The sequence below is a fragment of the Microcebus murinus genome, chromosome 1, assembly GCF_040939455.1.
Source record: "Microcebus murinus isolate Inina chromosome 1, M.murinus_Inina_mat1.0, whole genome shotgun sequence".
In the NCBI taxonomy this organism is placed as follows: domain Eukaryota; kingdom Metazoa; phylum Chordata; class Mammalia; order Primates; family Cheirogaleidae; genus Microcebus; species Microcebus murinus.
The window spans coordinates 140367336-140382320 of record NC_134104.1 but is presented as its reverse complement, the minus strand read 5'-3'; the positions used below and the strand labels follow the sequence as shown (position 1 = coordinate 140382320).

Here is a 14985-nt window from a genome sequence, read left to right as displayed (position 1 = left end):
AGAACATTTCTTTTAACATTCTAGAAATAAAGCTATGGAAGCAAATCTTATCCTTTCTATATATATATTTGTGATTTTGCTAAGAAACACAATTAACTTACTAAAGAATCCATTAACTTAGCTTACCATAAAGTGTTCTTGTCTGAACCTTTTAAGAAGACAATAGTTCTCGCTAAGTAACAGTATCAAGAACAGCTAAAACAATTTTTTTTATTTACACAGTTACTATTATTCTAAATGAATATTCAAGGAAGAAAATAAGTTAAACATATCTGATGATAAAATTTAAGTTACATTGACTTTGCTAAGTTAGGTTGGAAACCTAAATTTCGATTTGGTTTTCTACTTAATGGGCAAGCTCATTTAAAACAGTTCTACCTAAAGACTTGACACTAATAGATCACTTGAATGTTAAACAACTGCTCCAACAAAGCAATCTTAAAATAAACCCTTGTCGGCCAGGCGCGGTGGCTCACGCCTGTAATCCTAGCACCCTGGGAGGCCGAGGCGGGCGGATTGCTCGAGGTCAGGAGTTCGAAACCAGCCTGAGCAAGAGTGAGACCCCGTCTCTACTATAAATAGAAAGAAATTAATTGGCCAACTAATATATATAAAAAATTAGCCGGGCATGGTGGCGAATGCCTGTAGTCCCAGCTACTTGGGAGGCTGAGGCAAGAGGATTGCTTGAGCCAGGAGTTTGAGGTTGCTGTGAGCTAGGCTGACGCCACGGCACTCACTCTAGCCTGGGCAACAAAGTGAGACTCTGTCTCAAAAAAAAAAAAATAAAATAAAAAAAAAAATAAACCCTTGTCAAATAGAAATGAAGTCTGAATGGCCGATCATAAATGACCTGACTAAGATATAGGGTTTTGAGTTATGTTTACAAATTACAATATGCGTACATATCATTAAGTGCATTCAGGTTGTAATTTTAGTCTAACGAAGAGTATAACCATCATATCACTAGAGTTTTCTAATGCTCTGAAATCCTCCAACTACAAATGGCCCTTCTAGTAAAAGGTACAGCTAGGCAAATTCAAAAGTATTCTGCTGTTTCCTCTTTATTTGCTCACTTTTGGTTGATAGAATCTCAGAAAAATATACCCTCAACTCCAAACAACATAGAGAAGTAGACTGGTCCTGGAAAAGGCACAAGGAAATTGAGGTTTATGGCCTTAGACTACTATGGTAGGGCACAAAGACTGTTTAAGGCAGTGTGTTGTTTTACCAATGTAAAGACTGACATCCAAAATGGTTAAATATTTAATATATCCTCTAGCTTGGAGTATATGATTAGTCGGGACTTTCAACACTGTAGACTCCCAAACCACTGCTCTTCCCATCTAATCACATTGGTTCTCTATCAATTCAAAAGACTGCCTTAAAAATAAAGAAAAGATTACTGTACATGATGATTTTTTTAAGTACTATGCACACATAACATAGGTACTCTGGGCCTACTCCAAGCTAGAGGATATATTAAATATTTAACCATTTTGGATGTCAGTCTTTACATTGATAAAACAACACACAGTCTTTGGGCGGATTGTTCTAGGTCAGGAGTTTGGAACCAGCCCGAGCAAGAGCGAGACCCCATCTCTACTATAAATGGAAAGAAATCAATTGGCCAAAAAATATATACAGAAAATATTAGCCGGGCATGGTGGCACATGCCTGTAGTCCCAGTTACTCGGGAGGCTGAGACAGAAGGATTGCTTGAGCCCAGGAGTTTGAGGTTGCTGTGAACTAGGCTGACGCCAGGGCACTCACTCTAGCCTGGGCAACAAAGCGAGACTCTGTTTCAAAAAAAAAAAAAAAAAAAAAAGGGAAGCACATTAGGGTTAAGTATGTGTGGCAAGATTAAGTGACAATCTTTTCTTTTGGCTTATTTATAGTTTTTATTTTAAAATGGCAATGAACATTCATTCACTTAAGAAGTATACTGAATGCCTACCACATGTCAGGCATGTACTACTTATGAAGAAAAAAAAGAGACTTTAAAGGTCTAGTGTCCAGAGGCTCAAGAAGATCATCAGCTTAGAGGCCAGGATGAATGACAGTCACAAAATTTAATATCCTTTTCATCTGTGACTTTGCCAAAGGTTAGGGCAAAACACAAGCTCCTTAAGAGCAGAAGCACACACATCTTTTGTTGCCTATGCAAAGACTAGAACAATTTCTCACCATCTGCAGTAGGTGCTTAATAGGTAGTTGTTAAAGAAGACAGCTTTCAATGTTTTAAATTTCAGGCACCCAGACTTCCACCTTTCTCGTTGGTAGGTCACTTTGCTGATGAAGCCAACTCCTTTTTGGCCCCCATATACAGGCGTCTCTTCCTAGGTCCTAGGGTCTACGATAAACCCAATCTCAGGAAGGCTTGCTGGGAAATGCCTGCCCTGGCCTCCCCTGACAGTAGGTGGGCTATTACTGCTCCAGCCCACTGTCAAGCCCACTTTGGGTCCAGAAATCAGTCATGTAAGATGTGCAGCAAGGTTTTGTTTCTTAGGAAGCCCAAACTATAATTATGTACAAGAACATAAAAATCTTTCTTCAACTTTTACCTTTTACTCTAAGGTATCATATTAAATCACAACAGGGTAAAAGAGTCTAACAATAATCATTCTATTAAAAAATAAATATGCAAATAAAAATCTTTGGGGTTGTCATTCTGACCAAGGGCCATCAAGATTAAGCAAGTTTCACTGCCCAAAACTCAAACCAACACTTATGCTCCTCCTCTCTTGGTGCCTTACAATCTACCCCAATTCACCTCTCATCACCCTCTCACACTCATCCTCCTTTTCCTTTTAGAAAACATTATTGCACTCAGCAGAATTCCTGCAGACTGCTAACACTAGAGGATACACACAGCTCTATCTACTAAGCCTCTGGAGAAATCACTTTACTTTTGATAGTTACTGTTTAAAATAACCCCCCTTCCCCCCAATTCCTCGAGTCACTGTCCAATCCATTTTACCAATCACTCAGTGGATCTGACAGTTCATCAGACTGGAAGAACTATTCCTCAAGGGAAGAGACACTAGCTTCTCCCCCCTGTGGAGGATCTGACAAAACGCCACACTCTCCCCTTCACAGGCTGGAGGAGCTAGCTCTAGGTCCTCAGAACCCCAACCCGTGGAAAAGAAGAGGAAAAAAAAAAAGGAAAGCAAGGAAAGGAGGGAGGAAGAATGGAAGGAAGAAAGGAAAGAAAAGGGAAAACATTTCTTCTTAAAGCACCAAATTACAACTAACTATACAATACTGGGCATTAAAATTTATCAAGCCACATATTCTGTGAGTTAAATGAATCTAAACCAAATATCTGAAATAGATTAACCCTTTATTAAAAGAGGCTAAAGTGGGGGTAAATCCAGTCTCCATTTGTCAAAGGAAAATAAATTTACAAAGCAATCTTACAGTAAACATTACATGAAAATTTGTCTAAAAAAACTCAATGTAATTTCTTAAACTGTATATATGGTAGATTTAAAAATGTCAAGCAAAAAATATTCAAGCTGATTCACTTTATCTACAATAATCCAAAAAATGTTAAATTTGGCAACTTTCAACTCTTTTTTTTTTGAGACAAGAGTCTCACTTTGTTGCCCAGGCTAGAGTGAGTACCATGGCATCAGCCTAGCTCACAGCAACCGAAAACTCCTGGGCTCAAGCGATCCTGCTGCCTCAGCCTCCCGAGTAGCTGGGACTACAGGCATGCGCCACCATGCCTGGCTAATTTTTTCTCTATATATTAGTTGGCCAATTAATTTCTATTTATAGTAGAGATGGGGTCTCGCTCTTGCTCAGGTTGGTTTCGAACTCCTGAACTCAAACGATCCGCCCGCCTCGGCCTCCAAGAGAGCTAAGATTACAGGCATGAGCCACTGCGCCCGGCCAACTTTCAACTAAGTTTAAAAGCCCGGCGCGGTGGCTCAAGCCTGTAATCCTAGCACTCTGGGAGGCTGAGGCGGGCGGATTGCTCAAGGTCAGGAGTTCAAAACCAGCCTGAGCAAGAGCAAGACCCCGTCTCTACTATAAATAGAAAGAAATTAATTGGCCAACTAATATATATATATAAAATTAGCCGGGCGTGGTGGCGCATGCCTGTAGTCCCAGCTACTCGGGAGGCTGAGGCAGCAGGATTGCTTGAGCCCAGGAGTTTTAGGTTGCTGTGAGCGAGGCTGACGCCATGGCACTCACTCTAGCCTGTGCAACAAAGCGAGACTCTGTCTCCAAAAAAAAAAAAAAAAAAAAAAAAAATTCAATTAGGTTTTCACTTTATGTCTTCTGTAAACATTTTGCTATTTATAACAGTTCTATGCAAAAAGAATCTCATTGACAAACATATCCCAGATCCAACAAAAACAGAAGTCCAGCACAAATAAGCTAAAAAAGTTTTATCTTCACCAAATCTAGCATCCCAAAGAGCCCAATCCTAGCCCAGGCAGGAAATAAAATGCATAAAGTCACAGAAGTTAGCAATTTATACACGGACAGGACCTTAAGATCACCCAATCCAACTGCTTTATTTGACTCAAGAGGAAAGTAAGGCCCACTGGGGTTAAATGATTTGTCCAAGGTCAACAGTGCCTCTGTGGGGTTTCCACAGAGTGGCAGACCAGTGACAGATTATTTTAACCCTGGTTTGTCATCAATCTGATCACCAGTTCATTTAAATGAGATCCTTGGAGGCAGATGTGAATCATGCCAAGGTGAACACAGACTACTGATAGTGTGAAGAACATGCCACATGGATGGGTTCCTTTTATTGTAGGGTTTATTAAATGAACAAATTACAGTAGGACCACACTTAGTCATAAGAATGAAATGGAGGCCAGGCGCGGTGGCTCACGCCTGTAATCCTAGCACTCTGGGAGGCCAAGGCGGGTGGATTGCTCAAGGTCAGGAGTTCAAAACCAGCCTGAGCAAGAGCGAGACCCAGTCTCTACTATAAATAGAAAGAAATTAATTGGCCAACTATTATATATAGAAAAAATGAGCCAGGCATGGTGGCACATGCCTGTAGTCCCAGTTACTCGGGAGGCTGAGGCAGCAGAATTGCTTGAGCCCAGGAGTTTGAGGTTGCTGTGAGCTAGGCTGACGCCACAGCACTCACTCTAGCCTGGGCAACAAAGTGAGACGCTGTCTCAAAAAAAAAAAAAAGAAAGAATGAAATGGGGCTGGGTCTCTAGCAAAAGCAATAGAAGATTTAAAAGATTATTAACCATAATCCAGTTAGGTATATCTTATGAGCTACAGTGTCACCACTGGGCTAAGACCAAAAGAAATATGATTCCTTAAGTATACTAAAGCTGTCTATAATATTTATGTTATCAACCATTTGTTTGATTCATCTTCTTTTATAAACAATGGACCACAGGAGGTCCCTTTTAACTAAATGGGAAATAATTCACTGAGTGTCACATTAGCGTCTGAAAGAACTAATTAAAGCTTTTATAATTTATACCTGTGGAATAACTTTAACTGGGCTTAATTAAATTTGGTCCAAACATTTCCTTTTATATAGTTTGGGGCCTCCCATTAAGAAAAAGACAAATTAAAATTTCATTTTCTATGCTTTGATTTTAATTTCTTATACAGACATTTCTGATGTTGGCCCCAACATTATTTTCTATCCTTTTCTAGTTCTGTTATACTCTTTTCCAAATTCTAGAGCAGTCTCCATTTTAATTTTAGAAAATAAAAGTTTGGCTAGTATCACAATCTCTGATTGAATAACAAAGATGTCCTGTAATACGCAACATGTAAGACTTAACACATATCCATGACAGTAACGAAACCACTATGCAATAATAAAATGTCAATATGTCACTAAACCTATGAACTCATTTCTTTATTATTAATAAGATCCCAGTAGGCACAAGAATGAAGTTGAGCCTTATCTTACACCATACACAAAAATTAACTCAATATGGATCAAAGTCTTAAATCTAAGCTCTAAAACTTAAAACTCTTTTTTTTTTTTTTTTTCTTCTTTTTTGAGACAGAGTCTCACTTTGTTGCCTGGGATAGAGTGAGTACCATGGCATCAGCCTAGCTCACAGCAACCTCAAACTCCTGAGTTCAAGCAATCCTCCTGCCTCAGCCTCCCAAGTAGCTGGGACTGCAGGCATGCACCCCCCATGCCCAGCTAATTTTTTCTATATATATTAGTTGGCCAATTAATTTCTTTCTATTCAGAGTAGAGACGGGGGTTTCACTCTTGCTCAGGCTGGTTTTGAACTTCTGACCTTGAGCAATCCGCCTGCCTCAGCCTCCCAGAGTGCTAGGATTACAGGTGTGAGCCACCGTGCCAGGCAAAAACTCTTACAATAAGGATAAATCCTCAAGATTTTGGATTTAGCAAAGGAACCTTAGATGTGACATGAAAAGCAAGAGCAGCATAAGAAAAAAATGTAGGCTGGGCGCGGTGGCTCATGCCTGTAATCCTAGCACTCTGGGAGGCCGAGGCGGGTGGATTGCTCGAGGTCAGGAGTTCAAAACCAGCCTGAGCAAGAGCAAGACGCCATCTCTACTATAAATAGAAAGAAATTAATTGGCCAACTAATATATAGAAAAAAATTAGCCGGGCATGGTGGTGCATGCCTGTAGTCCCAGCTACTTGGGAGGCTGAGGCAGCAGGGTTGCTTGAGCCCAAGAGTTTGAGGTTGCTGTGAGCTAGGCTGATGCCATGACACTCACTCTAGCCTGGGCAACAAAGCAAGACTCTGTCTAAAAAAAAAAAAAGAAAACAGTCTGACAATTCCTCAATTAAAAAGAAAAAGTGTATGACCCAGTAATTCCACTCTTAGGTTTATACTCAAGAGAAATAAAAACATATGTTCACACAAAAACTTATACATGAAGTTTATAGTAGCATTATTCACAATAGCAAAAAGACAGAAATAATCCAAAAGTCCATCAATGGACAAATGGATACATAAAATGTGGTATTATCTACATAATGGAATATTATTCAGCCATAAAAAGGAATGAAGTACTAATACATGCTACAACTTGGATCAACCCTGAATACATTATGCTAAGTAAAAGAAATTAGTCACAAAAGCTCACTTATTATATGATTCCATTTATACAAAAGTCCAAAATAGGGAACTTCATATAAACAGAAAGTAGGTTAGCTAGAGATGGGAGTAGACTGAGGAAGAGGGGGTGAACAACTAAAGAGTATAGGGTTTCTTCTTTGGGTGATGAAAATGTTCTGAAAGTGACTATGGTGATGGTTGCACAAATCTATGAATATACTAAAAACCATTCATTGGACTGTACATTAACTGCCATGTGAGTTGTATTTAACTCATGCTAGTTTTGAGCCTGGGACTTCATGAAGCTTATGTAACTCACATACCTCTTTACCGTGGGAGCTTCTAGAACTATTTTTCGAGTTGCATATAACTCAGGCACAGAAAGCAATAAAAAATAATACATTTTTCATTAAATTAGAAAAAATCATTTTGTTTTTGAAGTTTTTATTCTATTCTCCTAATAAAACACCATGGCCCCAAGGGAAAAAAATATTTTCTAGTGTGGTAGTCAATGTGTTAAATGGGCGAATGGTATGGTATGTGAATTATATCTCAATAAAGTGATTTTCAAAAAATAAGGTACCAGTGCACAGTCAATAAATGTTTGACTTTTTTTTTGAGACAGAATCTCACTCTGCTAGAGTGCCATGGCATCAGCCTAGCTCACAGCAACCTCAAACTCATGGGCTCAGGCAATCCTCCTGTCTCAGCCTCCTGAGTAGCTGGGACTACAGGCATGTGCCACCATGCCCAGCTAATTTTTTCTATATATTTTTAGTTGGCCAATTAATTCCTTTCTATTTATAGTAGAGATGGGGTCTCACTCTTGCTCAGGCTGGTTCCTAACTTCTGACCTTGAGCGATTCCTCCGCCTGGGCCTCCCAGAGTGCTAGGATTACAGGCATGAGCCACCGCACCCAGCCAATGTTTGACTTTTTAAAAAATAAGAAACATCTTAGGAGAAAAATATACTCATATTATAACCAATCATTGTATTTAAAAAAACCCATTATCTCCCAAAATGTATATGGCAAACACTCATATTTAAATCAAAGCATATGGCCAAAATATCAATCCTGCATAAGCAACTGCATTCTAAGATTCCTTTGGACATTAGGCCTTTTAAAGAAAAAAGTTCCCTGAAGAGGCTGGGCAAGGTGGCTCACGCCTGTAATCCTAGCACTCTGGGAGGCCGAGGCAGGTGGATCGTTCAAGGTCAGGAGTTCGAAGCCAGCTTGATCAAGAGTAAGACCCTAAATAAAAATATTTCTACTAAAAATAGAAAGAAACTAATTGGCCAACTAAAAATATATAGAAAAAATTAGCCAGACATGGTGGCGTGTGCCTGTAGTCCCAGCTACTCGGGAGGCTGAGGCAGGAGCATCGCTTGAGCCCAGGAGTATGAGGTTGCTGTGAGCTAGGCTGACGTCATGGCACTCTAGCCGAGGCAACAAAGTGAGACTTTGTCTCCAAAAAAAAAAAAGAAAAGAAAAAAAAGGTTTCCTGAAGAGATTAAAAAAATTCAGCTAAAATTTGTGGCATGTGAGAAAACTCTCGCCTAGTAACATTACACACTTGTAGAAAGCATGTTACAACAAATACAAACATTTCAAATACACTTTGGTCTTCAGCCTGAGAGCAGTAGTGTTCAACAGAAATATATTTGGAGCCACAAATATAATTTTAAATTTTCTAGTAGACACATAAAAAATTAAAAGAAACAGGTGAAAGTAATTAATTTTAATAAATTTAATTTAACTCAGTGTCTAAAATATCATTTCAACATATAATCAGTATGAAGATATTAATGACATATTTTACTTTATAGTAAGTTTTGAAAGCTGGTATGTATCTCACACTTAAAAGCGCACCTCAATTCACACTGGCCACATTTCTTTTTTTTTTTTTTTTTGAGACAAGAGTCTTACTTTGTTGCCCAGGCTATAGTGAGTGTCATGGTGTCAGCCTAGCTCACAGCAACCTCAAACTCCTGGGCTCAAGCGATCCTGCTGCCTCAGCCTCCTGAGTAGCTGGGACTACAGGCATGTGCCACCATGCCCAGCTAATTTTTTCTATATATATTAGTTGGCCAATTAATTTCTTTCTATTTATACTAGAGATGGTGTCTCGCTCTTGCTCAGGCTGGTTTTGAACTCCTGATCTCCAGCAATCTGCCCGCCTCAGACTCCCAGAGTGCTAGGATTATAGGTGTGAGCCACCTCGCCTGGCCTATCTATCTAATCAATCAATCAATCGATTAAACTATCTATCTATTTATTTATTTTTTGAGACAGAGTTTCACTTTATTGCCCAGGCTAGAGTAAGTTCCATGGTATTAGCCAACCTCACAGCAACCTCAAATTCCTGGGCTCAAACAATCCTACTGCCTCAGCCTCCAGAGTAGCTGGGACTACAGGCATGGGTCACCATGTCCAGCTAATTTTTTCTATATATATTAGTTGGCCACATTTCAAGTGCTCAGCAGCCGTGCGTGGTAAATGACTCTGGTACTGGACAGTGCAGGCTTAGAGTCTAAGGAATACCTGTTAAATACAATTAGAGAAGTTTTCTTTTTCTTTTTGGTTAAGAAACCAAGTTTACCATATCATGTCACTTTATAAATGATATATAAGGAAAATCTACCACTTATCAATATTGATGACAAATTATATTTCCTGGCCGGGTACAGTGGCTCACACCTGTAATTCTAGCACTCTGGGAGGCTGAGGCAGGAGAATCACTTGAGGTTTGGAGTTTGAGATGACCCTGAGCAAGAGTGAGACCCTGTCTGTACTAAAAATAGAACAAATTACCCAGGCCTGGTGGCACATGCCTGTAGTTCCAGCTACTTGGGAGGCTGAGGCAGGAGTGCTTTGCACTTGATTGCTTTTTTCTCGATTCCTTTATTCTACTCGGGATTTAATTTTTTAATACCCCAGAATAACAAATACTGGAGTTTCTTTTCATACAAACTTATTTATTTGGATTTTTTAATATTTCAAATTATTGATACATTCAAAGAGTAATTTTAATCTCTATAATTTTTCATGGTGTGAGCTGTTACCGATGCTAACCATGTCGAGTCACACTCGACACCCGAGTGCAAAGGGTTAAGCCCAGGAGTTTGAGGTTGCTGTGAGCTAGGCTGATACCATGGCACTCTAGCCTGGGCAACAGAGTGAGATTGTCTCAAAAAATAAAAAAATAAAGTAATACAACAATAAAAAAAAAACACAAATAAAAAACCCAATATGGTGTAACTATTAATACTATTTACATATCATTTATATTGTATTAGGTATTATAAGTAATCTAAAGATGATGTAAAGTATAAAGGAGGATGTGGTAGATTATATGTAAATACCATACCATTTTATATAAGGGAATTGAGCATCTGTGGATTTTGATATCTGTGGGCAGTGCTAGAACCAATTTCCTACAGATACCCAGGAAGAACTGTGTCCTAACCCATTACATTAGTATCTCTAAGTTCATCCAAGCCTTATAATTAAACTATTTACTTGATTTCTCAGACATTTTCCTAATTTGGGGACAAATTTTTATTTGTAAGACTATGTTTCTGAAAGCTACTTTGATTTAACGTAGAATCTCACAACAGCTTCAACTGTCATCTGTCTTCTGAAAACATACCTATAACTTCATTATAATGAATTTTTTGACTCATCTTCATTTATGTATGAATGAAAAAAAAGTGAAAATACTCAAAGGGCTGTGAACCCATAACATAAGAAGTGGCCATTAGAAAAGTCATGGTAATTTAGTGCATATTAGTTATGCTGGAAATAGGAAATGGGGCTGTGCATTGGTGTCTTAGGTATTATAGAGCACAAGGGGTCAACTATGGAAGTCCATAGAAACTAAACTATATACTAGTCACACACATTTTCAATCACATAAAAGATTCAGATCAGAAATAGACAGAATCTCTAAGAATTCCACAATCTTAATAGAGAACCAATGTGTCTAGGATCCTGACATAGAAAACAGCAGGCTCCTGCCACAGAATTGCGCTTTAACACACCCAACCGCACTGTGAGCTTTTATAGCTCTGAAAATTTCGACACAAATATTTTACGACTCCTTTCCTTCACCATTTGTCTCCACATTATCATTGCTACTGTCTTTGCATGGCAGTCCTTTTTATAAATCTACCTTAAGGCTCCTTCCAACTTGTTCCATTTCCTTTCACCCATCTGTTCCATAAGAAAAAAAGGTTAATATATACCAGAGAGCCCATCTTTGCCTTACTTTATGATGATGGAATTCCCTATGGAGGCTCTCTGCCCCTTTCCACAAAAAGAGGGAAGTAATGGGAAGTAATTTTATCTTCTCTGAAAATCACCATCCCCTACTAGGACATATGGAAAGCAAAGAGTTGTACCATGAATGGTACAAAATTCTTTGAGAAGAATCCCACCCTGCACGTACCCTTCTCTTTAATGACATTCTTAGAAGGTAAAGTTAAATTACAGTTCTGCAGATGTTGAACCATTATGGGATACTTATTAAATTGCATGCATAAATAAAGCAATCCTAAGATTAGTACTTGTTCAAGTAAATTTTTTTTTTTTTTTTTGAGACAGAGTCTCGCTTTGTTGTCCAGGCTAGAGTGAGTGCCGTGGCGTCAGCCTAGCTCACAGCAACCTCAAACTCCTGGGCTCGAGTGATCCTTCTGCCTCAGCCTCCCGAGTAGCTGGGACTACAGGCATGTGCCACCATGCCCGGCTAATTTTTTATATATATATCAGTTGGCCAATTAATTTCTTTCTATTTATAGTAGAGACGGGGTCTCGCTCTTGCTCAGGCTGGTTTTGAACTCCTGACCTTGAGCAATCCGCCCGCCTCGGCCTCCCAAGAGCTAGGATTACAGGCGTGAGCCACAGCGCCCGGCCAATGTTCAAGTAAATTTGTAAAAATTAAATCAAATTTGAAAAATCGTTTCAAATCCCTTATTCATTAAAGATTTCCCTTAAATGTGTACAATGACATTCACTACAGCATTTGTAATAGAAGAGACTGAAAATATTATAAAATGCTAAAGTAATGTTAAGTAAATTATGTCATATTCATAAAATACAACTCTGTGCACCCATGAGAAAGAATGAAAGAGGTTTGTACTGATATGGAACAATCTCTAAAGATATATAGTCAAAAAGGAAAAGTAAGGTATAGCACGGTGTAGAGACCACACAATTCCTGGTGTAAAAAACATCACACACATATGTTGGGATAAGGAGGAGAAATGTCACTAGGAGGATGTACAAGAAACCAGTCAGGCCAGGTGTGGTGGCTCACGGCTGTAAATCCTAGCACTCTGGGAAGCCAAGGTGGGCAGATTAATCAAGGTCAGGAGTTCAAAACCAGCCTAAGCAAGAGTGAGACCCCATCTCTACTATAAATAGAAAGAAATTAATTGGCCAACTAATATATATAGAAAAAATTAGCTGGGCATGGTGGTGCATGCCTGTAGTCCCAGCTACTCGGGAGGCTGAGGCAGCAGGATTGCTTGAGCCCAGGAGTTTGAGGTTGCTGTGAGCTAGGCTGATGCCATGGCACTCACTCTAGCCTGGGCAACAAAGTGAGACTCTGTCTCAAAAAAAAAAAAGAAACCAGTCAGCAAATACCTGCAGGGGAGAGGAAACAGGACTGGCATAGGGCAAGATTTACATTACATTACATAACCTTTTGTATTATTTGTATTTTTACTATATAAAATAACTTATTAAAAATAAACGAACCCTTCAATATGAAATTCAAGTGGTTCCGTAAACAGAAATCTCTCTAGAAAACATTAAGCACACTAGGGGAAAAGGAACTTTTTTTAGCAAGTTGAAGCATTTCCCCAAATATTGCCTTTGCTGAACTTTACAATCTACACCTTTCCTCCTGAAGCTTACTTTATACTAAACCCAGTTTAGCTTTACTTAATTTGCTTTGTTTTACACAGTCCCACTTAGAATAAAAATCTAGCATAGTGACTTTATTTTAGTTATATAGCTAGAATTTGATTGCTTTCTTTCCCATTTTGGGTTCATGGTTGGAGCTCTATGACAAAAGGCAGATTAAGAAGAGAAAAGAAACCAAATTTACTTAATAAGTTTTATGTGACACCAGGAGCGTTCAGAAATGAAGACTCAACCAAGGAAACAAACGTGTGTATTTTCATGTCTAGGTTTGTTGAAGAAGTTGGTAGTTGTAAAGTATGATTGGACAGATATGGTATGATAATGGTAATAAACTGGGTAGAACTTGGTAAGGCTCCCTTTCTCCCTAGATTCTTCTCTGTGTCCCTAAGTCTTCAGAGATAAGAATGTTCCTTTCCTCCATGTATAGGAAAGGCACCTCTTGAATGAGGGTCATATGACCTGTTTTTCAAGGGAAACAAGTGGGAGAAGGTCAGAGAGTGACCTTCCTAGGTTTTATAGCCTATTTCAGGGAAGAAGGTGAGGAGAAGGTGAGAATGGACTCCAGCTTCTGCTGTTTTCTCAAATGCCAAAGCACCATATTTTGGGGGTAGCGTGTTCTGAACCCCACCAGAAAGTATTACCAGGGATAAAGAAGGATAATTCATAAAGATAAAAAGGTTAGTTCATCATAAACCTAATGTGGCATAATAGGAAACATATTTGGTTTTTGTTCCTATTCCTGGCAGAGAGCTCCTAAAACTCTTGGAATTTCCTGAGTAAAAGGAATGTCTTTTCTTGCTCATAACCAGCCGCTTATTAACATAACCACACCCTAGTTTATGCTAATGAACCAATTTAGGGTAGGGCCCCCAGACAGCCTTAGGATGGGGCTGGTCAACAAAAAGACCCAGAGATTAAAGAGAAGGCAGGAACTTTTTGCTCCTCCCACCAAACTGGGGGTAGAGGGGAGATGGGCCAGAGATAAAGCTCTATAAAACTCTTGAACTAGGAAATCTGATGAGCTGCCAGGTTGGTGACTGCATCTACAGCTAGGAGGATGGTGTACACAAGCTCCATGGGGACAAAAGCTCCTGTGCTGGAAACCCTTCTGGACCTTGTCCTATGTACCTGTTCATCTGGCTATTCATCTGTATCCTTTATTGTTTTTATTTTATTTTATTTTTTTTTGAGACAGAGTCTTGCTTTGTGCCCAGGTTAGAGTGAGTGTCGTGGTGTCAGCCTAGCTCACAGCAACCTCAAACTCCTGGGCTCAAGCAATCCTACTGCCTCAGCCTCCCTATAGCTGGGACTACAATATGCGCCACCATGCCTGACTAATTGTTTTTTTTTTTCATATATATATATTAGTCGGCCAATTAATTTCTATTTATAGTAGAGACGGGGTCTCGCTCTTCCTCAGGCTGGTTTCGAATTCCTGACCTCCAGCAATCCGGCTGCCTCAGCCCCCCAGAGTGCTAGGATCCGTATCCTTTAAAAGTACATAAAGTGTTTCCCTCAGTTCTGTGAGCCATTTTAAAGAAATTTAAAATGATCAAATTTTAAAACTTGAGAAGGGGGTTGGGGTAGCCCTTAATATATAGCCAGTCAGTGAGAAGTATAAGAGGCTCAGAATTGGACTTGGCATTTCAAATGGAGGCAAATCAAATGGACACTTTACAAGATGGTACCCTTTAACTTGTGGGATCTGGCCCTAACTCCAGGTATATAGGTACCTATATATATATAGGTGTGTGTATATATATATATATATATATATATATATATATATATTTTAATTCAACATTAAATTAAATTACAGGATACTCAGCCAATGTCCACAGAATTGGTAAATTTGGTTGGTATAGGAAAAAATCCACACATCGGATGCAAGAAGTGTTCTGCATGAGTGTGTTGAGAAACTGTTTTCTTCAGACATGGTATGTGCCTAATAATAGGACTTTCAAAATACATGAAGGAAAAATGGGCACAGTTAAAGGGAGAAATAGATGACT

The 14985-nt window shown here is 39.1% G+C and overlaps 1 protein-coding gene across 2 annotated transcripts in view; it reads right to left on the bottom strand.

The window, feature by feature from the left end:
* Positions 1–14985, bottom strand: part of CNOT10 (CCR4-NOT transcription complex subunit 10) — an 80516-nt gene that overhangs the window by 15216 nt on the left and 50315 nt on the right. The gene's annotated exons all lie outside the window — the stretch shown is intronic.